The sequence below is a fragment of the Oncorhynchus kisutch genome, linkage group LG4, assembly GCF_002021735.2.
Source record: "Oncorhynchus kisutch isolate 150728-3 linkage group LG4, Okis_V2, whole genome shotgun sequence".
NCBI classification, from domain to species: domain Eukaryota; kingdom Metazoa; phylum Chordata; class Actinopteri; order Salmoniformes; family Salmonidae; genus Oncorhynchus; species Oncorhynchus kisutch.
Genome location: NC_034177.2, coordinates 18,173,980 through 18,181,298, shown reverse-complemented (window position 1 = coordinate 18,181,298; position 7,319 = coordinate 18,173,980). Strand labels below are relative to the sequence as shown.

Sequence of the window (7,319 nt, the reverse complement as noted above, 5' to 3'; positions counted from 1 at the left end):
TTTACAACTGTTCCACTGGTGCATGTTAATGAACTGTTTATGGTTCATTGAACAAGCATGGGAAACAGTGTTTAAACCCTTTACAATGAAGATCTGTGAAGTTTGGATTTTGGATATTTACGAATTAGCTTTGAAAGACAGGGTCCTGAAAAAGGGACGTTTCTTTTTTTGCTGAGTTCAAAAAGATCATAATAACATACAAACCTCATTGGCCACGTTGTGTGCACCAGCATTGCAAAATAAATGTACTCATACAAGTTATTCAATATTTTACCTACATCGTTTGTGCGCTTGAACATGCGTCTGCATAGCAAAGCACTAAAATAGAAATCCTAACACCTCAATCACACCGTCAGAAACATTGCGTTTTGGTACACCAGAAGTACATCAATTTCCAATGGAACACTGTGTTTGCCTTGCAGCATTGCATTGTAGCATTGCATTACAGAGGCAGTTGCAGTGCGTTCTGTATGGAGCATAAATTGGATTTACCGAACATAAGTAATGCTACAGTGCTGCACGGCAAACACAGCTTTCCATTGGAAATGAATGTACTTCTGGTGTACCAAAACGCAATAAAGCTGCAGGTGTGATCAAGGAGTTATTGGATATCATGAAGATACAAATCCACTTGATGCTGGAAATACAAATTAGGAGAGATTCACTAAAGATAACTAGAAACTAACCAGGTTTCCCTTTTTATCAGCTAAAAAGGGGACCATATGAATGTCAGGTAAAATAAGAACCCAATGTCAATCCCCCCATCTCCCAGGACAAAGCTAGCTAAATATCCATGAATGTTGTTTGTGTGTTCTGACCTGCCCCCAAATGGATATACAGTGCATTTGGAAAGTATTCAGACCCCTTGTCATTTTCCACATTTTGTTACGTTACAGCCTTATTCTAAAATGGATTCAATTGTTTTACAATCTACACGCAATACCCCATAATGACAAAGCAAAAACAGGTTGTTAGAAATTATAGCAAATGTACCAAAAAAAACAACAACTGAAATATCACATTTACATAAGTATTCAGACCTTTTCTCAGTACTTTGTTGAAGCATTCCCATTCTTCTCTGCAGATCCTCTCAAGCTCTGTCGGGTTGGATGGGGAGCGTCGCTGCACAGCTATTTTCAGGTCTCTCCAGAGATGTTCAATTGGTTTCAAGTCCGGGCTCTGGCTGGGCCACTCAAGGATATTCAGAGACTTGTCCCGAAGCCACTACTGCGTTGTCTTGGCTGTGTGCTTAGGGTCATTGTCCTGTTGGAATGTGAACCTTCGCCCCAGTCTGAGATCTTGACCACTCTGGAGCAGGTGTTCATCAAGGATCTCTCTGTACTTTCCCTCGATCCTGACTAGTCTCCCAGTCCCTGCTGCAGAAAAACACCCCCACAGCATGAAGCTGCCACCACCATGCTTCCCCGTAGAGATGGTGCCAGGTTTCCTCCAGATGTGAGTTCATTCTTGGTTTCATCAGACCAGAGAATCTTTTTTCTCATGGTCAGAGTCCTTTAAGTGCCTTTTGGCAAACTCCAAGCGCACCTGTCATGTGTCTTTTAATGAGGAGTGGCTTCCGTCTGGCCACTCTACCATAACGGCCTGATTGGTGGAGTGCTACAGAGATGGTTGTCCATCTGGAAGATTCTCCCACCTCCACAGAGGAACTCTGGAGCTCTGTCAGAGTGACCATCGGGTTCTTGGTCACCTCCCTAACCAAGACATTTAAGAATGATGGAGGCCACTGTGTTCTTGGGGACCTTCAAGGCTGCAGAAATGTTTTGGTACCCTTACCCAGACCTGTGCCTCGACACAATCCTGTCTCAGAGCTCTATGAACAATTCCTTCAACCTCATAGCTTGGTTTTTGCTCTGAAATGCACTGTCAACTGTGGGACAGTTGTGTGCCTTCCCAAATCATGTCCAATCAATTGAATGTACCACAGGTGGACTGCAATACATCTGTAGAAACATCTCAAGGATGATCAATGCAAACAGCATGGATCTGAGCTCAATTTCGAGTGTCATAGCAAAGGGTCTGAATACTTATGTAAATAAGATATTTATGTTTTTTAATTTAATCTAAAAACCTGTTTTCGCGTATTTAATGTATTTTTTAGAATAAGGCTTTAACGTAACAAAACATGGAAAAAAGGAAGGGGTCTGAATACTTTCCGAATGCACTGAACAAAAATATGAACTTGGGAGCCAGGCCGACACACTGGGGAGCCAGGCCCAGCCAATCAGAATGTGTTTTTCCCCACAAAAGGGCTTTATTACTGACCAAAATACTCCTAATTTTCATCAGCTGTCTGGGTGGCTGGTCTCAGACAATCCCACAGGTGAAGAAGCTGGATGTGGAGGTCCTGGCCTGGCGTGATTGATTACATGTGGTCTGAGGTTGTAAGGCAGGTTGGATGTACTGCCAAAACAATGTTAGGTGTGGCTTATGGTAGAGAAATTAACATTAAATTCTCTAGCAACAGCTCTGGTGGACAGTCCTGCAGTGAGCATGCCAATTACACACTCACTCACAACTTGTGTTGTGTGATAAAACGGCACATTTGAGATTGGCCTTTTATTGTCCACAGCACAAGGTGCATCTGTGTAATGATCATGCTGCTTAATTAGCTCCTTGATATGCCACACCTATCAGGGGATGGATTATCTTGGCAAAGGAGAAATGCTCACTAACAGGGATGTAAACACATTTGTGTACAACATTTTTGACAAATAAGCTTTATGTGAGTATGAAACATTTCGGCGTCTTTAATTTCAACTCATGAAACATGGGTCCAACACTTTACATATTGAATGTATATTTTTGTTCAGTTTAGTTGGTTCACATTTTGTAAGCGGTGTGTCATGATCGTGTCTGGTGAGGATGGACAAAATCACCCTTTCGTCCCAAAAAATTCTGGGAAGAGCTGTATCAACACCTGTTGGTCATTTGATGAAATTGCATGTACTATTCACAGTCAAAGTTGTCAGTGCATAATCTTACCACATGGTGGTGATTTTGGCTCATTTATACTTGCAGAAGCCACTTTCAACTTGCTTTGTACATTGTAAATCACATGAGCCTTGGTGTGGACCGATTTAGTTATAAAGCCAAACTAAGCACTGCAATCAGGCCAAGTGGATGATATTTACAAATTCACATGGAATCATTCATTATCAGTAGGAAGCACTGTCTTCTGACAATTCTGGAATTTGGAGGTAAAATCTGGCATTTCTAGGTTTTAATGAACATCAGCATACTATACTGAACAAAAATAAAAACACAACATGTAGAGTGTTGGTCGCATGTTTCATGAGGTGAAATAAAAGATCCCAGTTTTTTTCCTATACGCACAAAAAGGGTATTTCTCTCCAATTTTGTGCACACATTTGATTACATCGTTGTTAGTGAACATTTTGCCAAGATAATTCATCCACCTGACAGGTGTGGAATATCAATAAGCTGATTAAATAGCATGATCATTACACAGGTGCACTTGTGCTGGGGATAATAATAAAATGCCACTCTAAAATGTGCAGTTTTGTCACACAACACAATGGCACAGATGTCTCAAGTTTTGAGGGAGCGTGCAATTGGCATGCTGACTTCAGGAATATACACCAGGGCTGTTGCCAGAGAATGTAATGTTCATTTCTCTACCATAACGTCATTTTAGAGAATTTGGCAGTATGTCCAACCAGCCTCGCAACCGCAGACCTTGAGTAACCACGCCAGCCCAGGACCTCCACATCCAACTTCTTCACCTGTGGGATTGCTACCCAGACGGCTAATGAAACTGAGGAGTATTTCTGTCTGTAATAAAGCCCTTTTGCGGGGAAAATGCATTCTGATTGGCTGGGCCTGTCTCCCCAGTTTGGGAAAAAATATATAAACGCAACATGCAACAATTTCTAAGATGTTACTGAGTTAGTAAAATCAGTAAATTGAAATAAATAAATTAGGCCCTAATGGAGTTCATATGACTGGGCAGGGGTGAAGCCATGGGTGGGCATAGGCCCACCCACTTGGGAGCCAGGCCCACCCATGGCTTCACCCCTATTTCAATTGACTGATTTAACTATCTCAGTAAAATCTTAGAAATTGTTGCATGTTGCATTTATATTTTTGTTCAGTGTAGTTGCCTTGGTTCTTTACCGGTAGTAAAATGCCTTTATTGCATGATGCTTTTCCATTGCAAGGTCTAAATGTTACCACAGGTTACCAAAGATACTTTTAACTAAGTTTTACCCTGTGATGTCACTGCACTCAACGTTTAAAGTGCATCACTAATCTAATATCTGTAGATGGCGCTGAGCAATTATATGTTTGGTGGAACAGTGAGTTAGTTACATTGTATGGAATATCCAGATAGACTAAAAGTACTTCTCCAATAGAAATCCCCGATTCTTTAGTAGGCGATGTCATGGCGACGTTGACTAGCAAAGCTCATGCGTAGAAGCAGCACGTTGGGTCTAACGAACATCACGCGCCAAACTGCGCATGTGCAGGCCGCCAACAAAGGCACTCCTTCGATATAAAGTTGTTTTTGACGAAAATAAAAAAGCGTGTCAGTTTGTCATTTTCCCGAGGTTGGAATAATAACATGTTCATCTACTTAAGACACTGGCTATAATCTAGCTTGTGCCTTTAGATTTAGAGAAAGGTAACAACTAATAAATTATTTTTCACTCCTCTTATTGACTTCTCAAACACCAAACCCCGGCCTGGTCTGTTTGGTCGGTTTCGCAAGCGTTCCCGGAAGTCTTGCGTTGAAGCGCTTCTGGGTTTAGAAACTCTTTGTAATATTACTTGCGTTTTTTTCTAAACTTTTTTTCACCGCGCGGAGCCTCGAGTTTGCGAGAGAAAGGAAGTAAGCAAGCTAGCAGCAAACCATATAATCATTGTAGTCAACTCGCGAAGCCAGGCAGTAGACTTGAAATGATGTACGATTAAATGTATTTGACCACATCAAGGTTACAGTATTTGGGTAAGATAGTCATTGAAAATAGGTATAATACATTGTAGAAAAATAACTTTGCGGCATGCTTCAAAACCGTTTTGTGATTAGCTACTATAAGCATATGTTTAGTGCTCGATTCTGAACGGCAACGTCCTTCGCTATGCTAACGTTAGCTGGAAGTATTTGGTTGGTTATCCAGTTTTGATTTAATCAGAAAGGGAACTACAAAATATTATTTCTGAATTGTCTATCAGTTGTATGCGGGAAATACAATAAGGAGTCATCTCAGACAATGAGAAAAACAACTGAACAAGGTAAGATACATTATTAGAGTGCTTGTTTTGAACAAAAGTTTGTAAAGGAACAGACCAAGAAAGCTGGGAAGCCGATATTAGCCAGAATTGTTGTACAGTATCCAAATAATTTGCTGTAGGAATTTTAGTGCGCAAAGTATCTTGACAGTCATCTTTTTTTCATAATATTAGCTAACAGATATTTCACTGTTTACAGTTCATTGATGTCTGATAGTTCAAGGTACCTTATTGTCTACGTCCTCTCCCAAATAGAAACAAACTTATCATGTCACTCATTCAGAACTTGAAACTTTCTTATTGTCCTGACGAATTGTGTTGCAGCAGCTAGATATATATCCACTGACTGTATGGTTGACTTCGAGCAACATCACACTTAGAATGCTGAATAGTTTTAGAATGTTGAATTTGGATTCTTATTCCATTATTATTCCATCAGCCAGACAAGTTGGTTTTAAACTGAACAACAATACCCACATGTCACTTATGCATTCTGATAACCAGTGGGGTGGGTATCATTTGTGGAACGTTCCAACAGGAATCTGTTCCAAAAACGTTGTAAAAGCACAAGGTTGCCAACAAACGCATACAAAGTAGCACGATCAATTCACCTAGCTAACTAGCTGACAAATAGGTAGCAACTCACCACGTAGATTATTCTTAATGTTTGTAAAATAAAAATAAATAAAAAGGGTACCAGAGCGAGGACAGACTTTTGAAGGAACGTGGTGAGTGAAACACTTTAAATAAATAGCCCACTCCCTACTCAGTATCTTATTCTGCTGCTATACAATGGGTTGTTTGTTGACAACCTTGTTATTTACAACGTTTTTGGAACAGATTCCAGTTGGAATGTTCCACAAACTATACCCGCACGAACCAGTGCTCATTGTCTGAGCGTACACATATACAAGTGTAGTCTACAGACTTTTTATTGCACAAATTACACATTTTGGGGCAAAAAAAGAGTAGGTGAGCCAAACTTCATAGTTAAAGAAATTTAGTCCCATGTCCTTTCACCTCCACCCAACCACATGTTGCCAAAATGCTCCACCACACTGTAAGTACATGAATAATGTATGAGCTGTGGAAAAACCTGTAACTGAAAAGACCAAATAAGAATAGTAAATTTAGGCATAGGTTTCGCTGAAAAGTCTGTCAATCTTGGTGTTGTTTCCAGTGTCAAATGTGGCAAGTCATTTCCTCCTGATGAAATAATGTATCTACACTTCCTTCTCTTGAGCTGCTCTATTTGCCATATGTGTCTGCATTAGTGGACCTAACCAATTCAACTACTTTGTTGAGAGAGTCCTGTGCTGAACAAGATACAGCAGCCATTTCAGCCCCTAACTCTATCATAGTAAACGTGATTGCGGAACAGGAAACATATTTAATAAATATAGACTTCCGTAGCTGACTCAAATGCCTTAGAATGCTAGTTACAGACATGACATACACTACCATTCAAAAGTTTAGGGTCACTCAGAAATGTCCTTGTTTTTGAAATAAAAGCAAATTATTTGTCCATTTAAAATAACATCAGGCAGAGTTCCTCTGTCCAGTGTCTGTTCTTTTATCCATCTTATTCTTTTCATTGGCGAGTCTGAGATATGGCTTTTTCTTTGCAACTCTGCCTAGATGACCAGCATCAAAGAGTCACTTCACTGTTGAGGTTGGTGTTTTGAGGGTACTATTTAATGAAGCTGCCAGTTGAGGACTTGTGAGGTGTCTGTTTCTCAAACTAGACACTCTAATGTACTTGTCCTCTTGCTCAGTTGTGCACCGGGGCCTCCCACTCCTCTTTCTATTCAAATCAAAGTTTATTTGTCACGTGCGTCGAATACAACAGGTGTAGACCTTACAGGGAAATGCATACTTACAGGCTCTAACCAATAGTGCAAAAAAGGTATTAGGTGAACAATAGATAAGTAAAGAAATAAAAAGACAGTGAAAAACAGTAGCGAGGCTATAAAAGTAGCGAGGCTACATACGGACACCGGTTAGTCAGGCTGATTGAGGTAGTATGTACATGTAGATATGGTTAAAGT

At 40.3% G+C, this 7,319-nt stretch overlaps 1 protein-coding gene across 11 annotated transcripts in view; it reads left to right on the top strand.

Annotated features, from left to right (window-relative positions):
- Positions 1-4,848: 4,848 nt before the first annotated feature.
- The window catches only part of LOC109889163 (unconventional myosin-IXb), a 112,200-nt gene continuing 109,729 nt past the window's right edge, over positions 4,849-7,319 (top strand). For 5 of the 11 annotated variants that reach the window (XM_031822561.1, XM_031822559.1, XM_031822565.1 and 2 more), the window contains exon 1: positions 4,850-5,274. The gene's annotated coding sequence lies outside the window, so the exon portion shown is untranslated. Of the gene's footprint in view, positions 5,275-7,319 lie in introns of all 11 variants that reach the window. The other 6 variants (XM_031822562.1, XM_031822566.1, XM_031822563.1 and 3 more) reach the window with 4 other exon arrangements.